Source organism: Gopherus evgoodei, chromosome 6, assembly GCF_007399415.2.
Source record: "Gopherus evgoodei ecotype Sinaloan lineage chromosome 6, rGopEvg1_v1.p, whole genome shotgun sequence".
Taxonomy (NCBI): domain Eukaryota; kingdom Metazoa; phylum Chordata; order Testudines; family Testudinidae; genus Gopherus; species Gopherus evgoodei.
The window spans coordinates 80,051,963-80,079,252 of record NC_044327.1 but is presented as its reverse complement, the minus strand read 5'-3'; the positions used below and the strand labels follow the sequence as shown (position 1 = coordinate 80,079,252).

The following is a 27,290-nucleotide window of genomic DNA, read 5'->3' as shown; positions in this document are numbered from 1 at the left end:
CAGGCTTTAGACTCACGAGGCTTTGATTGTAGGAGTTGCCTTATTTGCATTGATGAGGATGAGCCAGCTGCTGGAGCATACAGAACTGCACCTGACACAATCACTGAGTTCAGGATTAGCACAGGGAATCAGGAATCCACTACGCTATATGGCAATCTCAGACCTACATTAGAGTCACTCATGCAAAATGACCCAAATTTGCAATGAACACAATTAGCAATCCAAAAATGCATGTTAATTTAGGGGCTGACATTTTCTTGCGTTTTACTTATTAAATATAACAATTATATGCAGTTTAGTATGCAAGGCTAAGAAAGAATATTAAGCTTCCACCCCCACCCCCGAACCCTAATAAACATTTGAACTGTTAGATTCCCGCTTATATTTGGGAAGGCATTAAATTTTGTATTCTGCAATACAAAGGCTCTTTTTCTGCTATTTGCTTGCGATAATAAAATAAGGAGCAACCGGTTTTTATAGGATCATTTCAGATTTATAAGACAAAAATCCTTCTGTACAATTTTCCTCCTGTGTTCAAAACCTACACACACTTAAATCACTCACTACTCTTCTTCACAACAGGAAGATGTTTCATCAAAGTTAAACTGAATGTGTTAGATTCTAACAAAGTAGAGTTTTCTTCCCTACAAGATTGTTGAGTGCCTATATAAAGAAAAACCTGAGGTATGTTTCGCCAGGAATTTAGTGTAGGTGGGTATTGAAATTCTCACCTATGCTTTGAAAAAACATTTTGCAAAAATTGAATAAGTGATAATTCGGAGCAAAAGCTTGCAGTTCAAAAGCTAAAGCTCCCATTGGAGAACAGAAAATTTAATGAGCTTTTAATGGAATGCAATGCTCAGAGTAGTAAATTATTTGTTAGTTGACGATGCAATCAGCATGCTGATTAAGGTTGCTTGGTTTTTTACTAAACATTAACTGAATGAAAACGGTTAGTCCTTGTTGTTCTGCTTGGGGGGCTTTGGTGAAGCAAATGGACTTTCAGAACAGAGATTGTCAATAAAGGTGAGTGCACTCCAGGTGTCATTTGAATATGGTGATAAAATACTTCTGATAAATATTTAAAAGCATTTTAAATCCACAATGTTCTCCTAGTGTATTGTGAACTCTGTTTAAAGAAACAGTGGGCCTAGAAAGGCCTCAGGAGAGATCCTTTTTCTTTCTCTAGATATATAGATACATTTTATATTTCATTGCTAATTTTAAAAAAGTTACCTTCAAACTGCAAGTTTAAACATAAATGTATCAAAATCATAGATTTTGTAGACATGAGCCTGCAACAGGAAACAAAAATTACTAGGACACTAAGGAAAGAATGATTATTCTCTGGCAAAATTAGAAGAAAAAGTATAAATAAGCCATATTAAATCTACCTGAATTTTATATGTAATAAAATAAATAACTGTACAAATATTTAAAATGTTTGCTAAAAAGATGTTATTCTGAAGGAAACCCCATTTTTATATTTCAATTATATGTCTTCTTTTAGTGAAGGGGAGGAGTGGCATTAACACCACAGTAGAGAGGCTGTTTATTGTTCTCTTATGTCTGTTGACTGTAAATATTTACTCCATTGAATCTTTAGACAAGTCTTGGATTGCATAGATCATTTCATGTATTGACTGTGCTTCTGTTTTGAAACAAGGTTTATCCTTTTGGTCATCTGTTTGCTTTGGTCTATAGATTTATGAGAGACAAAGGGGAATTAAAAAAAATTATAGACGAGGGGCTTTCCATTTTATTGTTAACGATTATAAAGTTCTTCTATAAATCCCAATTAGCTTAATCATCACGTTGTCCACTAATAATGATCAGGTACGCTTAAAATTCAATAAATAACCATCTATGTGTTTTAACTATTCCTGTTTATGACCCAAGAGGTTAAAAGCCTTTGACTGGCATTTGACTTCTGACCTCATATAAATGTTATCTTATCAGTTCCTGCTTGTTAGCTTGTATTGAGTGCTTGTCCCTGATGGCTTTTAGATAAAGGGGGTTTTATTATATTTCCTACTGAACCATTTGCTTTGTTCTTAGTCTGTAGTTTCAGCCCACATAGTAACCTTGTAACCTAACAGTTTTGCTGAATGGGCTGAAACCCAACTATTTACAGTTTATAGTCAGTCTTATTTTTATCTTAGCTCGCTGGGCTGAATCTAATGATATTGTCATGTGGCCATTTTGTTTTGTTTTTATTAATAGTCTTAAATTTAGATCCTACCTACAAACTAAGCTCTGAATATCAAAGTTTTTTTTTATAGAGAATTTAAAATAATTGTAGATTTGGTCAAGGTGAGATGAGTTAACCATGCCTGGAAACCCAAATCTCAGCAGCTTAATGAAAGAGCCATTCGATATATTTTTAAATTCTCAGATATATTATTTTAACACTCTGTTTCATAAGCTTTTAAGAGAAAAGAATGCTGTAATGTCTTTCCTTGTGTACTGCATAATAAAGCCAGGATCTCTTTTTCTTGGCGTGTTTTTCTATTGAGCTGTGTGTCACACGTACACACGTATAGACTTGTATATATCGCTATGACGACTACAGGTACAGTAGGCATTGCTACTGTTATACACACATGTAATGTGCACTTTATTTACATATACTCACATTTATCTAATACTTTTTATTATCATTACTTGCAGGGATTTGGGGGGACGGTTGGAGGGGGGGCGAGGAGGAAGAAGAACAGCTCTAGTTCCTCTATCTGATTTGCAAAAGAATAATGTGTTGCTAAAGAATAGTTTAGATTGATTTTCCTGTAGAAATTGGACTATAATCATAGGGAAAGAATGAAAAGGCAGCCATCTTGTGGGTGTCATCTTGTACTTTTTATCCTTAATTCTTTTCCAGTCAGCCTTTCTTTGGCTGTGATATTGCCTTTCACATTAATTAGTCTCGAAGATAATACATGATATATAAAAATATATTTACATAATTCCTTATGATAGAGGAAAAGTTGCATTCCTCTTTGGTACTTCAAGCAATCACTGTCTAGTGGTTACAAGAAAACTACGTCTGCCTTGATATTTACTCATACATATGGATGAAACATTTTTGCATTGTAAGGATCGGTGTTGAAATGGATTTACAAAAAGCAAATATGTAAGCAAAGTTTTATTCTTAGGAACAAGATTAATTTGTCTGTAAACTAATATGCAGATATACCACTCAAGAAATAGGAAATCTGCAGCACGCTCCCATTTCCAAATTAACTTTGGGGTTTCTGATTTTATGATACCTATTGCTGGATTAATTAGTTATTGTTTTAATTGGTAATACGTCCTGCGTTGGCACTGATCAGCATGAGTGCTGTCAGTGTAGACTGTATTGAGAGCATATTTTAGTAAAAAGTATACTTACTCCCAATTCCAATTTTATATTTCAACTATTATGTTTTTAATTTTGGACATAGGTTAAATATATCAACTGCAAAAAGAAAAATATTCAAAAGAATACTGGTTCCTATGTAAATTAAGATATGATCAAATGTTACCTTCTGCCTTCATAAACAAAAATTCTGCATTCACTGATACGTTTTTTGTTAAAGACGAAAACCAGAAATACTAGCTCAAAGTTATACCAGTAAATATGTGAGAAATAACAGGTGGAGATATTCATCAATGGAAAAAACGTAGTCAGTGCTACAGTCATTTAACATGTAGACACTTTGGTTCAGTATAAATAGTCATAGAACGTATTGATTATTGGCAATTTATAAATAAACTATAATAAGCATGAAAAGTATCGGTGGGCTGTTTGGAGACCTGCAAAAATATATTGTGGATTAATTTTTAATTCTTCTTTCTAAAAAACAGGCTTGAAAAACAAAACACAATAGCAGCACTAATTAGTGTTTGTTCAGCTCTTTGTAAATGCAAAGCTCTGTCGAAGTGCTAAGTGTTATTAATAACTTTGAGAACACAGATATTCGTGACTTTTGAGTTTTCAGAATAATAATATACACACGGAGTCTACTTTCCATCCTCCGGGGAACATAAACCAAACTTTTGTTCCTTCTATTTCGGAGGGATTTTTAGAAAGATTTTGTAGACGGTAATTGCAGAGATCTATTTCCAGGAGGAAAAACAAATGCGGATTAGGAGGGAAACAGTGATACTTCCCCCAAGAACCACTTTCGTGTGTGTTAATAGTATAATAGACAAAAGTGACTTTTTACACTCTTTTACTTATCAGATAGTTCCTCTGAGTCTGCTTTGATATGGACTATATTCTAATGACACTTAACCATGGGGAAATGGTTTGTTTAATTTCTAGTAAATGTGGAAATATAATAAATACATTTCACATATATTTCATTTTATTTTGTTATGCCACTAAAAAGTCACTCTACTTCAACAGTACCAAAAACTGAGCAAGTATGGGTCTAGACAGAACTCTTTAATTACTGCTCTTACTGTATTCTATTATATCCTCTATCATAGTACGAATATACAAAGAGAAATCCTTCAACTCTTTTTGTCTTCAGACACTAAACTTACTGTTGTTTTAGAGATTGTTGTGAGGTGTTCTTGTAAACGTGTCAAACTTTGAAGTACCTTATGCGCTTGCTTTTTATTCATCAGCTATGGTATTAATTCATGTGGCAGGCTCTCCTCCTTTCTTTCTTGAATAGGAACAGAACACCCTACAACGGGATTAATTTCCTTGTATGTATAAAGATAATTAACTCATTCTCTTCCCTTTAATGTTCTGCAGAATGCATGCGCATATTTCTCTGAATCTGTTCATATTGCGACTTCACGCCCAAAATAGTCTCAGCTAAGTTCAGATCACTTATCTGATTGTGTGACTACTTACAAAAAAATAATTATTTTCAGATGATGCACCTTCCCCACCAAAGAGCCCCAGTTGCAATGCAGAGAGCTAACAAAACAGGTTTGTTTGTAAGATGATCGTGCTGAACTTTCAAAAGCTGTAAAAAGCCGTTTGGCATAAAGTCCTCTAAATCAGACCTAAATAATTTTTCCCGCTAAAAGAGAGGAGAGTAGCTAGAGAGTCTGGCGAGACACGTAAATCTTGTCCTGGGCTTTGTTCGGAATAGGGGCGAGGGGTTGCTTCTCAGTAACTCCCAGTGTATATAGCCAGTTATTTATGTCCTGGGCCCCCTGCAGTGGGTGCTACCTTGTTGTGTATGCGAGTTGCTGCCACCCTTCCAAAACACCGCACAGCTCGGGAAAAGTCAAGCACGGAAAAGTCCCGATTTTCATTTAAATAGTCAAAACCATAATGCATTTGGGCTATTATGATAGGACAGCTCCCATGAAAAGATTATTTGAACTACAAAGGCATTAATTTAGGCTCGCGATGCTGCAAAAGGGCCTGCTAGAAATTAGCAGCCTGTCCTGGTATTTGGAGAGCAAGAGTGACAACTTATTGGAAATTCTCAAGGAATCATTTATATTTCACACTCCACTAGGCAGCTGATTTGAGATTGTCTGTTAGCATAACAAAGGCTCTGAGCCTGTGAACTTCAGAAACCTTTCGACCTCTTAGCTACTGGCATGAATAGCCCCCAGCCCTGCCTATAGAGATCTCCCAAAGCTCCCCTGTTCGTGGCTAAATTGTTAATCAGGGTAATTTAATATAGTTTTCAATATGCCTCATCTCTTATTGGGCAAGGTATTCACAGATTTCCCCCCTCCCGAAAAAAGTTCTCTTTCATTCAAGTGTGAGAGGGGCAGCTGCAGAGAGAACCCACCCCCCACTCCCTTCGAGTCCCCCTTGAACTGTAATGTAGTCATCACGGTGGAGATCAGAAGGGAAATTCACAAGCAGCAGCAATCCCTTTCCCTGAACTCCAACCTGAACCTGAAATTCCCGACTGTTTACCCCCGCCTCCTCAGCCCTCCCTCCCAAACAGACACAACAAAAAACTCGGGTCCAGCCATAACTGAAGCAATTACACCGCCACAAATTCCCACACGCCACACCTCCCCTCTTCCCCGCACAACCAAGACCTATCACACACAGCAAGTCATATAGCCACCTTGCCAGTTGCCACTCATACATATACACACACACTCCCTCTCTCTTACTTACTTCAAAAGTAAATTTGTTTGCTGAAAAAAGACCTCTCACACATACATTTATTTTAAGCCAATTAAAATTAAAACCTAAGAGGCCTCGTAGGACTTTAGTCAATAGTATGAAAAACATGTATGAAATTCAGATTTTGCAATACTTATTGATCTCAAAGGAGACAAGAAATGCCTTTCCTTCAGTTTTCACCACTGCAGCTCTGAAGGAGTAAACCCAGCTAGAGATCTCTTGGCACACAGACCCATGAACACAGGACTCTTACTGCAAATCATGCTTCTATTTCACATCAAGCTAAGTTAGAAGAGCTGTTTCAGAGGGAAAAAAAATACTGAAATCGCTATTTGCATTTTTCCCACCTCCTCCCCTCAAATTTAAACAGGCTAATCCATGCCTTCCAACTGGGCTAGTGATTTTGAAATTAAAATCTACACTTGATTTTTGTCCTTTCAGATATCTCCTTTTAGTCTGTGTGGTTCTTTATGCATATTTTTTGTTCTTCCCTTGTATTGCCTTAGTTGGGGATCAGTATATTGCTTGCAGTGCATTCCTGGATAACCCTGAAAGCAAATCCCCTCTCCTTCTCACACCCCAAATCTGGTTATTTTAGTTTTCATCTGCATTTTTGACTCATTGAGTTGACAAAGGTTGCTGAGCCCAAAGTTTCCCTGGTTCAAACTTTACAGAGTGTTAGAGGCATTGATTTTGGATCTCCATCATCTGGTTTTCTGACACACACCCAATTGCTGGCTACACTGATCAGAGCTACTGTAAGATGTGTGGGACAGTGTAGATTTTCTTCTTACATTAGTGAAATGATCATGGGGATACAGGGTCTATTGAAGTTAACTGGAAATTTACAATTACTTCAACTGCAGTATGTTCAGGCCTTAGATATGCAATATCAAGGACATCTTTATGTTTTTAACATTACATACTACTTGTACACAGTCTAATATTTATTTTAAATCCCTAAAATCACGTCCCAGGCACATTAGTATCTAACAAGTAAAGGCAGCTTTGAGAAAAGAACAAAGAAAACATAGCTGTGAGTATAACATGTTGAAATCTCAAACATTTTCAGTATTTTCCTTTCCAAGAAATAAAGGTTTTGTTTTTCTTTGCTTTTTAGATTTTAAATGCTTTTGCATCTGGTGTGTACAGTAACAATACAATGTTCTCCTTAATTTTTGAATTTCCTTATTTAAAGTCTACAGTTCCCTTGCTGTAATACTACTGTCAACCACTAATTTCCAGATTTTGGCAAAATATGTGCGTAAATGTTTCCAATAAATAGACAATTTTTACTTTCCAAAAAATGTATATTGAAGATTTTAAAATGAAATAAGATTGTGTCTTTCTATAGAAATTTAGAGAGGAGGGAACCTCTTGTCATTTCACCATCTCATTGTTAAAACAAACATCATTTACATTTTTTCCATGCTTTTGCTTATTATCACTTTTTCTTTTTTCATTAGCTTTTTTCCTTCATTAGAATTTATGATCCATAGCCATCATTACACTTTCACATCTGAGTTTCTGTTGAATTTTCTTTGAGAGGTTAATAAATATAAAGGAGGAGAAAGGATGTCTTTGCTCTATAGCATGCAAAGGTATGTTGTATTAAGAATGTTTTTAGTTTTTATTTCAAATTATTTCCAGAGTCTTAATTAAAATAGTTATATATCAAGTTGGAAATCAAGTTTATTTGGGCTTAAGGAATAATGTGAGTTTCCTCCCAGAAAATAAAGAACTGTTTTGCTGCACATCAGGCTATATTTTCTTTTGGTTGTTTCAAAGCTGCTTCCATATAGTGGTACAATTTGGGCCTGTTGTATTTGAAAATAAAGGATGTATATCTGGAATAGTGTTTGACAAGGGGAATGAACGCAGACACCAGAACAATTATATTACAATCCTATTGGGAATGCCAGCACCAAATTTAGCCAGACTGATGGGGCACTGTCTAGACGTCCCTTTTGTGTATCAGCTGTTTTTTCCCTGCTTTATTGTCCTCTCTGAATGTATAACTTGAACCTGCATATGGATCCCAAACATAACCATTCCTGCAACCCTACTTAGCTATAAAAACCTCTTATCAGCATAATAATCAAATGCTTTGTGTATATAATGCGCACACACAATTATACAAATATATTTTATATGTATAAACAATTATACTATTTATTAGTGTAAGTGTACATGCAAAAGTTCTCATACTAATAAATAGTATAATATATATGCACAATTATTGTACTAATATATAATACACATCTTATTAAAATAGTGTGGTAGAATTATCAGTTGAGGTGATAAGGCTGATGAATAAGAACCCTATGCAGTGGCTGTGGTTCTGGGTGTATGTCTTTCTTATTAGAGAAATGTAGATTAGGGTAGAAATGTTGCTCTCTTTTCATATACTCCACCTCTTCCCAAAAGAAGATAGGAAATAAACAAAACAAGCAGGTTTTGTGAAGAGGCAGTTAGGAACTATCTTATATGTAAATTACAACCTTTCATTTTTGAAAAGGGCAAAGGATAAAAAGCAGGAATATTTATTAAATGTTTACACTGTAATTAACAGCACAGACTGCTCAGTTTTTCACTTATGAAACCTAATATAGATCTGGAATTAGGCATGTTCTAATAACCCTGAGCAGTGGAGGCCACTTGTTTGAATTTTGTTAAGAAAAAAGGTGCGGATAAGGTTAATATCTGAGGGGAAGTGACTACAAAACTGAACTGTATAATGTAATATGTACTTAATCATGAGGGGAAAAATATTTATAATAATCTGAAGTCATCATGGCTAGAAACATCCAGTAAAGAGATTCTTTTTAAAAACCTCCTAGGTAATATGAGCAAGTTATGAGACTCAACTGCACAGAATCTGGAAAAATCTGTAGTAGCAGGCCCCAGCATATGGAAATGTGCAGTGAACTTTCCAACCCCATACCTTCACCATTCGCAGATAGCCCTGTATTTTTAGGTACTCCCTGAAACTATTTTCTTTGGTCACTGATGTGCCACGCTTTGCTTATAGCAAGTCAATAGCCATATTAACTTAGTATCTGTTTTCTATCTTTGTTTATCAAGGATAGTGACCATAGCATTTGGGCTTTGCTCTGGCTCCTTGCACCTTTCATTAGACCATACCCTTTTTGACTTTACAAGTTCAGAAATTGCACTGCCATATCTGTCATGAAGTAGAATGTGGGTCACGTATTGTAGTAGTTAGCGAGGCTCTTCAGCATGCCTGCCAAGAGAACATCTGATTCTTGGGTACAAAACTTCTAGACATGCCTTTGACTTCAGTATTTTTGTTTCACCTATGTTCCCCCTTGCACTGCCTGGCACCAAGGCAAGCCAAAGAGCAAAAATCCATGCCAACAGAAGGCCTAATGCATAAAATTGAGGAGTGGTAACTGGAATATGTTTCTCCTTTTCTCTGTGTTTGGGAAAGCCCTCCATGATACACACTGTGACTGGGGCTTCACAGGGTTTTGGGAGCCATGTCAGACAAAATGGAAGCAGAACTAGGGCAGCTCCCTGCTATACAAGTAGATATCTATGCAGAAATTATTACTGCTTCTTGCATGCCTTAGTGTTCCAACTGGATAAAATCAGGAGTACAGCTTAGGTGCCAATGTTGAGCACCATTAGTTTAAAATAAGAACTTAACTGAAATGAACCCAGTGGACTCAGATTAGTTCCTAGTGAGCCACAAAGCATATTCTAGTGAGCATCAGTTTATGGCCACCTTCACCCAATTCCACACTTAATCCAACAATAGTTTTACTTGCGGCATTAAAGCATAATAAACCATCAACTGTACTTTTAGGTATTTATTTTTTTCAGTCTAAAGAAGATGTCTCTTGTAGGTTGCAGAAGAAAAAAACTCCTCTGTATAAAGAAACTTGCATTTTGGCTGTATGCACTATACTTCACCTGTGGCTAGATACAGGACTTGAGATTTCCAAGTCATGATGCTTCATCACTCCCTGCTGCACCATGATGCTTCATCCCTCCCTGCTCCGTCATAGTCCATCACAAAATCTCCTGCTTTGGACAATTAGGATCTGATCCTTTTTTGGGCAGGCGGTGGGGAGGGAGGAAGAATGTTTGCTTCCTGATTTCAGTGAATAGGGAAGGATACACAAACCTACTCCATGATTTACTGTATACTCTGGCATGTCATGTGAGTTAAATGGTTGTAGAATTATGATAAGACTTGGTGCTTGAAAATCAAAATCGAAGTACAGAAGTGGTATGATCCACAATGACTGATAACTTCACTGTGGGCACTGGGCCAAATAGGTTTAGAGGAAATTCTGGAAAAAAAAAGCTGCTCCACATTGCTCACATCATTCAGAATATCAGGGTAAATCAGATTCAATAATTCATTGGGAAGTCCTAGTCACCTATGCAGCTATTTCACACATGGTGAGGGCTGTGAGAGCATCAGTGGGAGAGTCCGCTGCTGATGACCAACTCCTGTAGCATATGAGGAATAGACGCTCAGTCACCTGTGGTAGAGTAAAGATTCACAGGTTAGCAACTGCCCCCGGGTATAAACCATTGCCAGCTACAATGATATATGGTGCACGGCAAGAGGCACAAGACAATGATTTTTCAGAACTGCATTGACAGGAAATGTGGGCAAACTAGTAGACTGAGTTGTCCCCTCAGCTGCCCGTTTTATATGTGAATGCAGCTGTAAATTGCTATCAGGTCCCATTACAGGTATAGTATCAATTTGTTGAAGTACAACCAGCTGTTATGGTTCCCAATACAGTGGTGTCATTGACAAGCTTTTCCTGTGTGCAATGCACTGTAGCCAGCAACTCTGGTAATCTGGGAACAGTAATTTCCTTCCGTTGAATAAATTGTGTGTAATAGAGCCTTCTTTCAGGGGCATAGCACAATGCTGGCCGTAAAGCAAGTATGTGATGGTTCATCTGTGATGGTACAGATGAGACGTGAATGCCATACAGTCAGATCACATGCTGCACAAACACATTTTAGGGGATGGGGAGCTAGGATATGTATACTCTCCATTCAGGCCTGCTCACTTGTCACCTCACATAATCCAAAGCACTTGCTCTTGTGGAACATTTTCTCCAGTGAGGGGTGCGGAGGTAGCTGTGCAGGCTGTTACTGAATGCAACAGGCTTTACACCTCCACACATGCCAACTGATTAGCTACAGGAAGCACAACAGTTTACAAGTAATGGTGTTCATTGCTATATAATCAGGTATGCAGTTGAGGCAATAACTGGGAAAATATAACAGGGATACCAAGTGCTCAGATAATATGGCAATGAGCGTAGTATAAATGCCTAGAAAGAAACTATATTATCAAACATTGTTTTAATAACATGCTCAGAAGTCTTCCAGAGAATCAATCTAAGTTGAGTTGAGTGTGTATAACTGTCAAGATTTGGACCTTAGCGTCCAAAATATGGGGGTTAGCATGAAAACCTCCAAGCTTAGTTACCAGCTTGGACCTGGTAAAGCTGCCATCACCCAAAAAATTAGAGTGTTTTGGGGCACTCTGGTCCCCCCAAAAACCTTCCCTGGGGATCCCAAGACCCAAATCCCTTGAGTCTCACAACAAAGGGGAATAAACCATTTCCCTTCCCCCCTCCAGGTGTTTCCTCCCTGGGTTCCTGGAGAGATACACAGAAGCAAGCTCCATGAATCTAAACAGAGGGATTCCACCCTCTCTATTTCCAGTCCTGGAAACAGAAGTACTTCCCTCTTCACCCAGAGGGTATGCAAAGTCAGGCTAGTAAATCTAACACACACAGATGTCCCCCTGACTTCTTCCTCCCACCAATTCCCTGGTGAGCACAGACTCAATTCTCTGGAGTTCCCCACTAAAGAAAAACTCCAACAGGTCTTAAAGAGAAAGCTTTATATAAAAAAGAAAGAAAAAGTACATAAAAATGGTCTCTCTGTATTAAGGTGACAAATACAGGGTCAATTGCTTAAAAGAAATACGAATAAACAGCCTTATTCAAAAAGAATACAATTCAAAACATTTCAGCAACTACACACGTAAATACAAAAAAAAAACCCCATATAAATCACTATCTGATCTTTTTTACTTACAACTGGGAAACAGAAGATTAGAAAACAAGAGACAGAAATCCTCTCATAGCCGAGAGAGAGACAGGCACAAGACAAAGAACTCAGACACAAACTTCCCTCCACCCAGATTTTAAAAAGTCTTGTTTCCTGATTGGTCCTCTGGTCAGGTGTTTCAGGTTACTTCTTTTCAGGTGAAAGAGACATTAACCCTTAGTTACAAGAGTACACATGATGCACAGCCACTCTCTATTTTTGTTTCTCCACTCCCAGACAGAGCAGCAGTCTTCTTTTCTTTCTCTTTGCCCTTCTTCTCCTTTCCAAAAGAATCTTTTCAAATCAACAGAGCTAATAGAGTTTTTATGGAGGTGGACCCCTATCCTGCCATAATTCTGTTTTCCAATAGCCCTGTTTATTTAAGTTAGAATAAACCCATTGAAATCAGGTCGAGAACAGTTTCTTGTAATCTTGAGTTATTTATAGATAAAATGATTTACCTATTTGTGAGCTATCTGCTGTGAGCACAGTATTACTGCAGGCTTTTCTTTGGGGATTACAACACCATTTAAGTTTATTTTCTTGTTTTCTACATCATGTTGTGATCTCCTAAAGGAAATAAAGAGAATAAATTCTTCTCCTTGAGATAAAATGCAACTTCTGGCTACATGTTTTCAATAGAGTAATATAGTTTATAGAACAGCTTTGTTTGAGCTAGGATTAGAGTTTGTATATGGAGAGTATATGCCCTCTCTCACACACACACACACACACACACACACTGTTCAGGAACTTTTCCTCTTATGGTGTAAGAAATCCAGAATATCTTTATATGACAATGTTGGTATTCATCTAGCACTGAATCTTTACATGCTGGGCTGGATTCTGATCTCATATTACCATAAATCAGGATGAACTCTACCAAAGTCAACTGAATTACACAGGTGAAGAAAATGGTGAGAGATCAGAACCAGGCACATATTACAATACCAAATGAGTATGCAAAGACACTCTGCTTAAGTAAAATGGTTACAACACAAGCCACCCATGTTAGGAAATTATCAGCTCAGAATATGGTCCCCTGTCATAATTTAATGCAATTGAAAATAGGTAGTGCCACACGCACAGGTGGGCATTTACACTGGAAATCACAAGATCTGCTCTGGGGCCTATCTTCTATAATCAAGAATTGTGCATCTAAATAGATATCTAACAGCCAAGGAAGTTTGTTAGAAAACTGTTTTGAAAAGTGATAACTGAAGAGACAAAAGACTATGATGACTCCAAACAATAGGATTGTGATGAATTTCTGACTCATTACGGAGTGAAGTGTCAACCCCTAGAGCAACTGCTAGTCAGCAGAGAACTCCATAACCTCCGGAGTACAGGAAAGGAAAGTACCACCCAAGATCAAAATGGACCAAACTCAAGATACAGGTGCACCACAGTAGTGCTTCAGTAGATATTACCCACATTGACAGAAAGCATTCTCCCATCCGCATAGGTAATCCACCTCCCTGAGAGGTGGTAGCAAGGTTGATGGAAGAATTCTTCTGTTGACCTAGCACTGTCTACACCAGAGGTAAGCTCAACTTAACCACACCACTCAGAGGTGTGGATTCTTCACAGCCCTGAGAGATATAGCTATGCTGATGTAAGCTCCCAGTGTAAACCAGCTCTCAGGATAGAGCTGAAGGCTGCTTAAAAGCAGGAACTGCCAGGAACAGCAGTCTGGGAACTGATTTCAGAGAGAAAGCAGGTCAGCTGAAGAGCTGGGATTGAGGGCATGTCTACACAGCAACTAGGAGCAAGACTCCCAGCTAGTGCATTAAAATAGCAGTGTGGATGTTGTGGTGCTGGTAGAGACTCAGGCTAGCCACCCGAGCTTGGACCCACCTAGTCCTCTGGGTCTGAGTTCAGGTAGCTAGCCTGAGCCTCCACCAGTGCCACAATGTCCAGGCTGATATTTTTTTTTTATTTTTTTTTTAGTGCTGTACATCAAGCCCTGCTAGTGAGAGCGTGTTTGAGAGGCTCACTCCTAGCTGCAGTGAAGACATACTCTGAAAGGCTGAATGCCAGTCCTTGAAGCAGCCTGTTGCTGGGGAGGGACTCAGCAGTAGCTGTGGAAAGGGGGGTATTTGGAAGCAGCCTGCAAACAGGAAGGCTGTGCGCATGGGTCCAAAAAGATGGAGTAAGGGAGTGAACTCTGGCTGGGGAGGACCTGAGGTCTGTGTCCCTGGCACTAGGCTGGAGGAGCCCTGCCTTACAACCCCTGGACTAGCCTGCCCTTAGGTGTTGAATTAGGAGCTGTTAGTTACAAACAAAAGGTAAATCTACAGCAATGTGCTTAGAGTAACTGCTGTATTTATACAACACCTTCAAAACACAGGCCTGGGAATTTAAATTCCTAACTCTGCTGTGCACCGAAAACCATGGACAGGGACACTGGTTTTATAGTTCATTACAACAATTTCAACATTTTGTAATGCACCAGGCTGCCTGTTACCCTTAACTGTCCAGTTCAAACCCTTTATGCATAAACAGTCTAATCCCCAGTTGCCCACTTCATTTCAAGTGACCACCTCCAACATGCATTACCCCTTCTGCTTAACAGTCTGTCCCAACTCTTATTCAACTAAGGCTTGATCTACACTAGTAGTTATACCAACATAAGTTACCAACATAAGTTACCAACATAAGTTACCAACATAAGTTACATTGCCCAGGGGTGTGGATTTTCCACACCCTTGAGCAACGTAGCTATATTGACCTAAGCTCTGGTGCAGACAGCGCTATGTCAACTTGGACTTTTCTTCTTTGCTAAAGGTGGTTTTAAGTGGGTTAAAGTGTATATCCCGGGCTTTCTCCTCAGAACATATTATGTGGTAAGTGAGGGCATGGCTATAGATAACATTTCTTGGTGTGTTTGGGGTGGTTACTAAATCTATGAAAGTAGGTGTGGTGATTTGTGGGTTTTTTTGTACTAGTTGTCTGAAGGGCCCCATTGTTGAAGCTGACTTGGTGGTGAGGAAGTTGATGCTCACATGAGAATGTTCCAGAGAGAGCTTAATGCATAGGTGCTGATTGTTGAAGTTGTGCCTGAAATCTATGAGGGAGTTTAAGCCATGTGTCCAGAGAATGAAAATGTCATTGACACATCTAAGGTATCTCACTGGTTTCTTGGTGCACTTGTCCAGAAATTCTTCTTCAGAGTGGCCCATGAAGAGGCTGGCATACTGGGGAGCCATCCTAGTATCCCTAGCTCCCCTGGGTTTGAAATGGGCCTGTCATGATACAATCCCCACTCTGAACCTTAGCATCCAAAAGATGGGGTACCAGCACAAATTCCTCTAAGCTCAATTACCAGCTTAGAACCTGTAGCGCTGCCACCAACCAGGAATTCCAGTGCCTGGTACACTCTGGTCCCCCCAAAACCTTGCCCGGGGACCCCCAAGACCCAGACCCTCTGGATCTTAACACAAGGAAAGTAAACGCTTTCCCTCACCGTTGCCTCTCCCAGGCTTCCCCTCCCTGGGTTACCCTGGAAGATCACTGTGTGATTCAAACTCCTTGAATCACAAAACAGAGAGGACAATTCACCTTCCTCCCTCCTTCTCTCCCCCCCCACCCCGACTCTTCCTGAGAGAAAGTAATCCTGGCACAGAGAGAAATCAGCCTCTCTCTCCCTCTTCCCTCCTTTCTCCCCACCAATTCCCTGGTGAATCCAGACCCAGTCCCCTGGGGTCTCACCAGAATAAAAAAATAATTAGGTTCTTAAACAAGAAAAGCTTTTAATTAAAGAAAATTTTTACTGTTTTTTCTATCTTTGTAAATTTAAAAAAAATGCAGTAGGTACAGGGTCTTTCAGCTATAGACACTGTGAATACCCTCCCAGCCTAAGTATACAAGTACAAATTAAAATCCTTTCAGCAAAAATACACATTTGAACTTCTTCCAGCCAAATACACATTTGCAAATAAAACAACCATAAGCCTAACTCGCTTTATCTACCTAGTACTCACTAGTCTGAACTTATAAGAGCCTGTGTTGGAGAGAAACCTGGTTGCACATCTGCTCCCTCTGAGCCCCCAGAGTGAACAACCAAAACTAACAGCACAGCACAAAAACTTCCCTCCCTCAAGATTTGAAAGTATCCTGTCCTCTGATTGGTCCTCTGGTCAGGTGACAGCCAAGCTTACTGAACTTGTTAACCCTTTACAGTCAAAGAGATATAAAGTACTTCTGTGCTATTAACTTTTCTTATCTGTTTATGACAGGGCCATTCTACCTTGAATGGTCCTTTACAATATGCACTAACTACTTATGCTAAACAATCTGTTCCACCTTGCATTTTTCTGTGAAGCTGTGAGTACCTTTCCCAGACCTGAAAAAGAGCTCTGTTTGGCTTGACAGTTTGTTTCTCTCACCAACATAAGTTGATCCAAAAAAAGATATTATCTCACCCACCTTGTCTCTTTAATATCCTGGGACTGACACAGCTACCACTACACTGCATACAAGTGCCAGATTTTCATTAACACATCACTGTGATAGTATAAGAATTATTTCTTCATACTCTAGGGCTCTTTTACACTGCTGGAGTGATGTAAAAGGACCAGAATGTATATGAGCATCTAGACCAGTATATCTATGAATAGAGATTCATATATCATTGTAAGCAAGTGGACTCACCCTGCGGCACCGCATGCTGGTTGTCCTCGGGAATTAGGCAAAGGGGTGAACCTGCTGCCTCTGGCTAAATGTGGGCTGCCCCCTGCAACTCAGTACCTAATAGGCCTTACCAGGCCTGAAGCCTGGGGTTTTCCTACACCAGTACTACCCAGCTCCCTTGGCCTTTCCCTAGTCCTGCTCCACTCAAGATATCTGGTTAACCTCCCTGCAGCCAGGTCCTTTTCTTTCTGAATGCAGAGAGACTGTCTGCTTGAGCTCCTGGCTCAAGCCTTCATAGGCCAGCTGGGCCCTGATTGGGGTGTGGCCCCAGCTGAGTCTGCTTCCTCCCAATCAGTCCAGGCATCTTGCCCTTCCACTGTTTTAAACCCCTCAGAGCAGGAGCCGGAAACCACCCCACTACAATCATAACATTATAATATGTTTGGAACTTAATATCATAGTCATACAATATGTAGCCTCATAAGAATGAGGCAAGGACTGTGTATCAACCATAAGTTTGAACTGCTTAACTCTTGATGGATTTTGTCACAACTTGACAGCCATCTGAACTTAGTTTTAATGACCTTTCATGGTACTTTTTCCAAAAGGGAAAAAAATCCTTATTCAAAATGTATGTGCGTTGTCACAATACAGGATAATAATGGCTCTTCAGGAAACCAGGGCAGCTGCAAGCAAATCTACGTTCTTTGAAAGCCATATGACTAGGGCTAGGTACTTCCTTTAGGCCTACCCTTCAGCATTTGGACTGACTATATGGTTACTTCCCCCATCACAGATTCTTCCATAGCTATTTCAGCAATACTGTTTGGACTTGATAGACAAAATTCATATGGAAATATTTATACAAATTGAATCTATCATCCATGTCTTAGATAAATAAAAAAAGATTGCAGCAAAAATTAATTAAAAAAAGAAGTGTGTTTTGAAGACCCTATTTAGGGAGTTTTTAAATCATGTTTTGTTAGAGCTCCCACAATCTAAAAACAGAAAACCTTTCTATGCTGGATGGACATTCAAGATGACATAGACATTTGTAAGATAAAGTGTTTGCTTCTATGTCCTTTGCCAAATGCTCTCCTCTGGCCACTGTAGTGCAGTATGATGTTTGTTTGTAGACTGTCATCATCTGCACCAGAAGTATGTTTTATTGATCTTGTGTGTTTTTTACACACAAACACAATTTCTCTGGCATTCTGTCAGCATAAAATATATCACTATTACATCTACATTGGCAATGTGTTGGGTGGTGGGGCACTGTATAATAGGGCCTTTTGGCTTACTTTAGTATCATATTGTTACTTTTTTAAAATGCAAAAATCAATTAGATGACAGTGCAGACAAATCATTTTCCAATCTTCTTATAAATATTGTAGCCCCTTTTAACTTATAGGAACCAAAAAGTTATCTTACATCAGAAAAAAATATGTTATATTACACTCACTTTATTACAATTTGAGATAACTGGAAGCTTTGGCAGAAGATCATTCCCTGGCTAGGAGGTGAACAACTTTTTGTTTTTGTCCTGGAAAATGTTAGAAAGAAAGTAATTTTTCTTATTTATAAATTCTACAATGCAAAATAAATTCCCTTTTTAAAAGCAAAATACAAAATAAATGGAAGTTGGTATTTCATTTTAAAAGCTTTTATGGCACTTAACACAAAAACTTCAGGTCCTCAAACAAAAAACTCTAGAAATGTTCAAGAGAAAACAAATCTACATTTTCTGGGAGATGAACTGTAAGACATGTCTTTTCTATCTCTAACATATGTTTCCTGCACACTATTCATGGAAAGACCTTCATAACTGATAGCAGGGGGCAGATTTCACTCCTTTGTGGGGATGAACCAAAGGGGAAAAGTCTGAGTGTCTGGTAGTTAAGAATTTAGGATAGATGAATTTGGAAAGACCAAGGACTGGAAGAGTTGTTGAGGTCACCCTTCAAGAAGTAACTAAGCTAATGGAAGTCATGGTGAGGTCTATATGCCTGTAGGCTGCTTACTGGTATCAGGGCTCTGAGCCATAGCAGCATAGCATTAAGACACAAAAGTTAACAGGTCAGACAGTGACAGAACCCATTACTCATCCTAGTGACCTCCATAACATCACAGCTAGTCAGTGACAGAGACGGGAATAAACCCAGTCTCCTCAATCTCCAAAATATGTACATAATTTTTTTCCTTATGAGGAAACTCCAGAATTTCTCAGAAGTTCTGTGTTTGTGTTTATCTCTCTCTATATATAATGTTGCCTGTCTATTAATTGTATATCAACTATTTTGAATACTTAAGAATTCCGCATTAGCACTTTGATGTTCGGTAGGTTCTCATTCCAAGACCAAGCCCAGTATTATTAAAATTACTGATCTCTTTGGAACCCTAATATGCACGGTTGCAACACTCACACTTAGGAAAATACTTTTTATTTGTGATAGTTTTGTTAACCCAGTTAGCAAAGTTACAACGCAGCAAGGTAGATAGAGATAACACAAAATGAGTGTCTGAGCATTTATATATTCACACTATCCCCTGAACAACTGGAAGTGTTAGTCATTATCTTCCACTTCCTCTTTCTCATATTCTTCCTTATCACCATCACCAATGGTCGTCATCCTGGTCCTTCCAACAGTTACATCTTCCAAAGCACAAAGGCTGGGATACAACTTTTATAATGTGTTATACTGATACGTATATCCCTAATGCATATTCAGTAGGGGTTTCATCCCCTTGTCCTTATTTATATTTCCTGATCTTACTAATTTTGGGATGCCCTTCTGCCATAGGTTACTAGTCAATTTACCACAAGATCATTAGCATATAGTCCATTGGTTAACATGGCATTCTTGTGGGCAGACATCTGCTTATGTTCCTAACTTAAAAAAATATCTAAAGCTGGTGCAACTAGCATCTGTGGTTACCAGTCAGCAGTTTAGTTAGTACAGTCTATTTTGGAATAACTTATGATCTAGGGTTATTCCTGGTTATCCCTGTTTAGCTAAGCTATTATTTTACAGGCCTCAGGCCTGTAAGCTCATTGCTTTACTGCCTTAACTTATGCCTTTGCCTGACCTAGTAAATACCTATATGCTACAATAACCATGTAATAAATTAATTTAATATGCCCTTTTGATCACCTCACCTTCAAGCTTCCCACTGATCTATCTATTCTAGGACCTTTTCTAACAATCCAAACAGACATCATTTACAAACAAAACAAACAAAAAAACAATCTACTAGAGATAAGTTTCCTCCTCCTTCCCCTAGATAGGGATTTCCCCTGCAGATTTACACCTTCCCAAGAGGATGCATCTGGGAGCCAGTAACATTTTCTTTTATGAACAATATTATGAATGTAATGTCTGATATCTTAGCACATGGCTGTTTCTATCAAACAGGAGTTGTATATCATTGGAAAACATGGATTCCCAATGGGAGCTGGCACATGCTTCGAGCCCTGGAAAAGCCTAAGGTAAGACTTCCTAGTCATCAAACTTTTGGATTCAGAAAAGGTATCTTACATTATGTTTAGAAACTTTCCTGGCTGTTTGTGAGCCTGAAACTTGGCTATGTAGATATAAAAATGTTAATTGGGACTATTTTTGTAGTAAAAATATCTGTAAAACTTTCCTAAAATAGGTTTTGTAATAGTAGATTGTATATACAGAATACGAGATAGTGTGGTGCAGTGTAAAGATTTCAGTGGCACTCGTACGCAGTGACCTACATAAGTCACTTATGGCTTTGCCACTCACATGTAATGTGGCTAGGCCAAACTTAAGTGAATAAAATCTTTATACAAGACTACACAGTGTGTCCCATGTCTGTTTCAGGAAATATGTAAGGTCGTGTGGTTTTGCTGTTCTTGCATCACCTAGAATTTTTCATTCATGCTATATCTGGGACTGTCACTGCATTTCCAATGCTCTTCTTCAAGTTCTTTATTTTATTTATGTATTTATTTTTATTGCTTTTGAAAGATATCAGATTGACAGTCTGGAGACCAAAAACCTTGATTTGCAGAGCAGCTATAGTGCAAGCAATAGCTGTGCAAGCTCTCCTATACTATCCTTCAACCTTGCCCTAGTGGGAGCTTTTCTAGGAATGTGATCCAAACATTTACGGATATACCTACAGTAAGAAAGGAAAAGAGAATAAAGGAAATTGACATAAGGACAGACAGGGAGCTGAAAGGAGAGCATGGAAGGGGCCTGCAAGAAGAAGACAAGAGACAGTAGGCAGGAGCAGAGAGTGAAAAGAAGTTGGAATGAGGCAAAAGACAAGAAGAAATATTTCTTCTTGCTTTGTAGTCAGATTGCACCTTTTCTGTTAGGAGCTGTTTAATGTTTCACCCTGGAGGTTAGTGTATGCCCTTGGTATATTTGCAGATAGTTTGGATGGAGAATACTCTCTGGCCAGCAGACGGCTCTATCATTGGCATTGAAAATATTATAATGATCTTTGTGCTTAACTGTTGATATAGTGGCCAATAAATGCCCTTTTCTTCAGCTTCATCTGCACAGGTTGTTGTGATTTATAGATGTTCTGTGGTGGATGAAGCAAGAAGGTAGACATCTAGGGCGCTAGTGGAAGAATACTTGTGCAAACCTGGCTGACTGTGAAATCAAGATTTATTTATCTATTTATTTATTACATTTTATGCCATAGTTGTGTAGGAGGTGAAGAAGGTGCTAGCAGGGAGCAACTGTGTAAGAGAATGCAGGAACTGCATCTGCAGCTGTTATATGTGCAGGGTGCAACATGGGGGAAGCTTCTTGAGCTTACACACGCATGGATTGCTAACATTTTGGCCCCTTGTAACAACCTAAGGTCAATGGCAAGAACATTATTGCTATAATTCTTGGTATGGTGTCACTCACAGCCTGTATACTTTTGTGTGGAAATGTCTGTGGATGCAATGACAGGACAACATATATGTAGTCCCAGGATGCTGGGAAGAAAGTCAGTGACAAAGAAGCCTTCTCAGACATCCTGTATCCAGGTATCAAATGGGCATCTTATCACATCTGAGATGTGACATCCTCAACTACTCTTTGGAAACATTTTGTCCTTTGTCTGGAAAGGGTTTATATTGGATTGCAAGGTAAGGATGACAGTTCCTGCCATTTCTGTGCTTCCCACAAACAAAAAATAGTATAATGTTATGTGTGATTGTGTGGATAAATGTGTGTCTCTTATTGTGAATAACTGTGTTTCACTACAGACATAATGGATGTCTAGCTGTCTATAACTCAGTCTCAGCATCTATATATTTCTCTCTTTGCTAGAGTGTAATTTCACCTCTCTGTTTACACTATTACAGTCTCAATTTTATGTCTGTTTTCTAAAAGCAGTTGAATTAGATCATTTGACATTTCCTTGTGCTAACATACCCCCCATACAGAGAGAATCCTGGAACAGGGAGAATATTAATATTTCTATGGGGTACAAGATTGCAAGGATAAATGCCATAAATAGCATCCTGTAAAGTAAACTGCAATTCTGGCTTTGGTGCTTGAACTACATGAGGTGTGAATGGGGATGGTGATCATGATTAGTGGTGATTAGTTATACCATTATTATCTCTTATTTCTCTATTGCCATAGGTCATCACCATTTGTTACAGACCATGTAGGAAGAAGAGCTGACCTGAAGAAGAGTTCTGTGAGCTCAGCAGCAGCCACTGCCAGTAGCACCAAGGGGCACAAGAGGGGGTGCATTATTGGAATATTTGACCATTTGATTTTATAACTGTTACCTTCCCTCCTCCCATCTAGTATTGCTTACCGCACTAGCTGCAAGTTAGACTGTAGACTGTTTGTGGCAGGGGCTGTGTCTGCTTCTGGGCTTGTGCAGGGTCAAGCAGAAAGAGGACCCAATCCTGCAAGAGACCTCTGAGCATACTGAAATATGAATAATAATGATGAGCTTTTGTCAGTAGCTGAGAGAGCAGTGACACACCATAGCTGTGTTTATATTATGTGAAAATCTAGATTATTCAGGCACAAGTGTGATCAGAATAGGGCCTTTAATGCCTTAAAAGTTCACTTTGATTCTGGAATATATAGATGGGGCTATCTAGTGGGAACCAATTAATGTGATGAGGTGTACAGTATGCATTGAAGGAACTACAGCTGTCAGCCAGGGTAGGGAGCAGGGATGCTATGATCTGTTATGGCTTTAATTAACTATTGAATTATTTTGAAAATACTTTTAGTAGGATTAATTTCTTTTGGTCTCCTTCTTATGTTCCTAGAGCACAATAGAAAGCTGACTAAAATGAAACCTTTGAGAAGTGTTTCATCATTTGAGATCTAGGTTAAGTTAAAAAAATTGAAATGAGTTGACTTATAGATGTTTTGATATTTTTTTTAATTATTTTATTTTATAGCAAGTATGGAATTAGTTTGAACTTGTCGTTGCCTTGGCGGGGAAAATAAACATTAAATAGAAGCAAAGTCAATCACGTTTGAACATTTGCATTTTTACCATTGAGTGTGTTTACCTGAATTATCATCTTGTAGCAGACATCTCTGCTTTGCTTTGATCTCATGCTACCAAAGATATTTTACACGAAGCAATCATTAAAAACCCCACACACAATTATGACAATTTCTGAAAAGCTCATCAATTAATATAAGGTGCAGGGGCTTTTCATTTTAATTTTAATGTGTTGTAGTGTAGAATTAAAAAATAATGAAGTGTTTTAAAGAATCCTTAGATTTTACTTCCTCCTAGTATAGCAGCAAGAAATGTGTGCTTGATGTGAAAAATGAAGGTGAAAGGGACAAGACTGGACAACTTTTAGGATGCATTAAGTACCGAGTGATGAACCAATAGGGTACTGTGTGCTATTGAGTTAATAGAAATAAAACATTCTGTGAGACTTGTGAGTCATTAATTCAAATGCTGGTGTAAATATGGTTTAATTCATCATCACTTCTTTAAATTATGTTTATGTACAGTTCCTGCATACAGCCTCTACTGCCTTGTGTGAAATGCCATTGACTGAGCTAGCATTTTCATTTATACAAACAATGTTTCCTGTGTTGCCAGAAGATGAGAGAAATAGTAATCTCTGGTTATCAGTGATACAGATGGGCAATAGAAAAGTCCCATTAATTTCAAATTAGCTTTCTGAATAAGTTTAAATTAAATAATTTCCTAGATAGCTCCTAATATTTGCATGTTTATTATCATAATGATGTATAACTGATGGGCGTTGTAAGGAGAACATAGCAAATTAATATGTGATCTTACTGAAAATTATTCTTTTTCATTAAGAAGTATACTTAGGATAGTAGAAAAGCATTTTAAATGTGTAGATACATGAGATTGTCAACCAAATATGATACGCACATCTAGATGTAAAAAGAATTTTTTTTCACACAAAACATGTTTTTAATAAAAGCATTCCGTTTTCTTTTCTAAAACCCAGTCATGTACCTTTTTAAAGACATGCAAGAAAATTTGGATCCCAGTCCTGCTCCCCCTGAAGTCAGTGGCTAAACTCCCATGGACCTAGAACTGGAGCACGCCCATGGATATTACGTAATTTATCAAATCTAGTGCACACAAAATTCTAAGTATCTGGATATGTATGGCTTTGATTGGCTCATGAATGATTTGAATAGGACATCTAACAATGATCAGATGATAACAGCTTCCTGTTCCTGCAAGTCTGTCTGGGTTTCATCTAAACAAGGCATATAGAAGTAAATGGCTCCCTTTACCAACCTCTGCCAGTTTTTCTAAGTGATCAGTTACCATGATTTGAATAGGTTCATGGTGAGTAAGAGAAAATGCCAGAATTAAGTCCCTGTTTCAGTTCTTATAAATTTCAGCCAGGGACTGTCTCAACAGAGCTAGATCAACTGCTTTAACCGTTCCAACATATGTTCTTTAATAAACACCTACAATGTTAGAAAATGTTTGTATGTAATGCACTATTAAACATCTTTTTAATCCTAAAATAAAAGGCCTGATTTTTAGCCAGGACTCAATCCAGCCTCAGAAACTACAGCCATGATGGCATCTCTTTAGACACCTACCTGTCTTGTTTGCTAGTGTAGTTAGGTATATAATGGGTGCAGGTGCAGGCATAACTGAATATTGAGGCTGACCCTGTCTGTGAATGAGTGTATAATGCAATATTTCCAAATTACAATCGCACAACTGTCTGGGGAACAAACAATATAAACTTGCATATACTTTCCATGTGCGGAAAAATAATTGCACATAAAATGGTGACATTCTTTATATTTCCATGCTGAAGACAGCATCTTTGCCTGTCAAGGGAGTATCAAACCCTATGCTGAGTGAAGAGAAGTACAAAAAGTGGGGAGGATGTCATTTTAGGCGACCATTATGTACAGATAGAAGAGGCATTTTTCTGTTGGAGTAAACTGTACTGTTGGAAGAATGAGAACACAGGTTTCATATAGGGTGTAATCCACTCCTCTGCATGGCCACTGTACCAAGATCTTCGCATAGTCCCTTCGCATAGAAATGGTGTGGAGGGTCTTTTGCCAATCCACTGCACCATGGGTAAATTGAGCACATTATCTCGACTTTTTCAGTGTAGACAATGCCAACAAAGGGATCAAACTAGTGGCCCATGATGTAACACTCTCACACGGGAATAAAGTCGTGAAAAGAGCACCCTCACTTTTCTGCACCCACACTGTGGATAGCATCAGGGGGCACAGAGGAAGAGAAGGACTGACCATAGTAAAACTCCTCCTCCTTATGCAACATAGGAGAGTAGCAAGTGGAAAGAGCCTCAATATTCTCAATGCACCAGATAGTGCAATTGTACCAGCATTCTTGTGGCTGTATGCTGCATTAGGCAAAGGGGCTGGTGCAAGGTATGTCTCAGCTGGAGCAGGGGGAAATCTAGGGGCAGACTGTGACTCTCTGAGTCACCATCTGTTTCACAGGCTGCTCCTAGTGGGGTAGAACACAGTGCTGCCTAATTCACAAGGCTTGTGGCAAAGCAACAAATTTAGCCCATAAGGATTTGCCTAAATTCCATCTCTGGATTTATGCTGTCACCATATATTGTGAATGTGGCTATTGTTAGCCCAAGACTATTTTTTTAAAAGAACTACCTTCAGCAAAATCCTCCCTTAATGGCCTTATGCAGTGTGACAAAAATAGTCACAATACCAGGCAGCATGATCACTGCTCAGAAGTTACACAGCAAAGTAAAAGATATAGCAGGTAAGGACAAAAGCTGTTTTAAAAATATCCAAAAATGTAACCAATATATATTTCTAAAAATGTGTAGAAAAGGCAAGCCCCTACTATGTTTTATGTTATGTATCTGGAATGTGCATAGCAAGCAACTTTGGTTACACTGATATGCACAGCCTTACTTGGGCAATAATTTTCAAGGGATGAACTAAACAGTATTTCCACTGTTATGCACAAATCAAATGTGCACATCATTTTTCTTTTAATTATTAGAAAGTAATGTATATTTATTATGGTTAATACAAATCAAATTCCATTCTTTAATTCTGTTTGAGATAACCCTCCCACACTATATTAGGCCTTTGGCAGTAACACCATGGTGATGAGGGTGGTATAAATACCTACTAGAGCCTCAGATTTTTTTTTGTTTTTTTTATACATGACGATATCAACAGATGAAATGCAAAAATCTTCCACGTGTGAACTCTTTAAAATAATTTCTCACTTAAAGGGTCCTTGGATAAATGGTCTGTCTGTTTTTGTCTGCAGTGCTTATGAAAGGAGCCAGATCAACATATCCTTGGAAATTAAAGCCCTCTCAGTTTATACAGGAAATAATCATACTGCTGCTTTGCAGGACTAGCTCTTTCACAGCAAGTTAACATTGGGCTGTCTCCCTTTGGTAGTGGAAAACCCGGAACATTTCCTTGACCCCATCACCTGAGAGTATTAGTGCTTCAAACACAATAGACACTGACTCTCTCTATTTTGAGACATCAACAAATAATGAATGAGTGGTTTGTGTTGAATTTTTTTTATTGTTAGGCAGCAAAATCCAAATTATTTGTGGATATAATGCACTGGTGGAGGCTTTTTATGTGTGAAGCAGCTGAAATATTGCTTATTTCAAATAAGTGTATTAATTTTAATATGATGTATTTAAAGTACTCCTTTTGTGGGGAAAAAGAAGTTTTCTTAGCAAATAATTCTACAATGCTTTAATGGCTACATTTTGCATCTAGGTATTCTCCACATGCACCCCCACTTTGCAGATGCAAACACCTACGTGTACTCTTGAATAATTCTAAGATCTGTGCCCACATAAGCATTAGAATTGACACCCACAGAAATAAAGCAATGACATCTTCAAAACCCACCTGTCCACCACTTGAAAGTGCTTGCAGGTGGTAGAATAATGCAACAGTATGTGCACGTATTAGCACATGCAAAGTGTGTG

The 27,290-nt window shown here is 38.4% G+C and overlaps 1 long non-coding RNA gene across 1 annotated transcript; it reads left to right on the top strand.

The window, feature by feature from the left end:
• Positions 1-864: 864 nt before the first annotated feature.
• On the top strand, positions 865-24,757 carry LOC115653334. Its single transcript, XR_004000907.1, has 3 exons — positions 865-1,026; positions 20,257-20,330; positions 22,465-24,757. It is a non-coding gene; the product is annotated as an uncharacterized LOC115653334 (long non-coding RNA).
• The last annotated feature ends 2,533 nt before the right edge of the window (positions 24,758-27,290 follow it).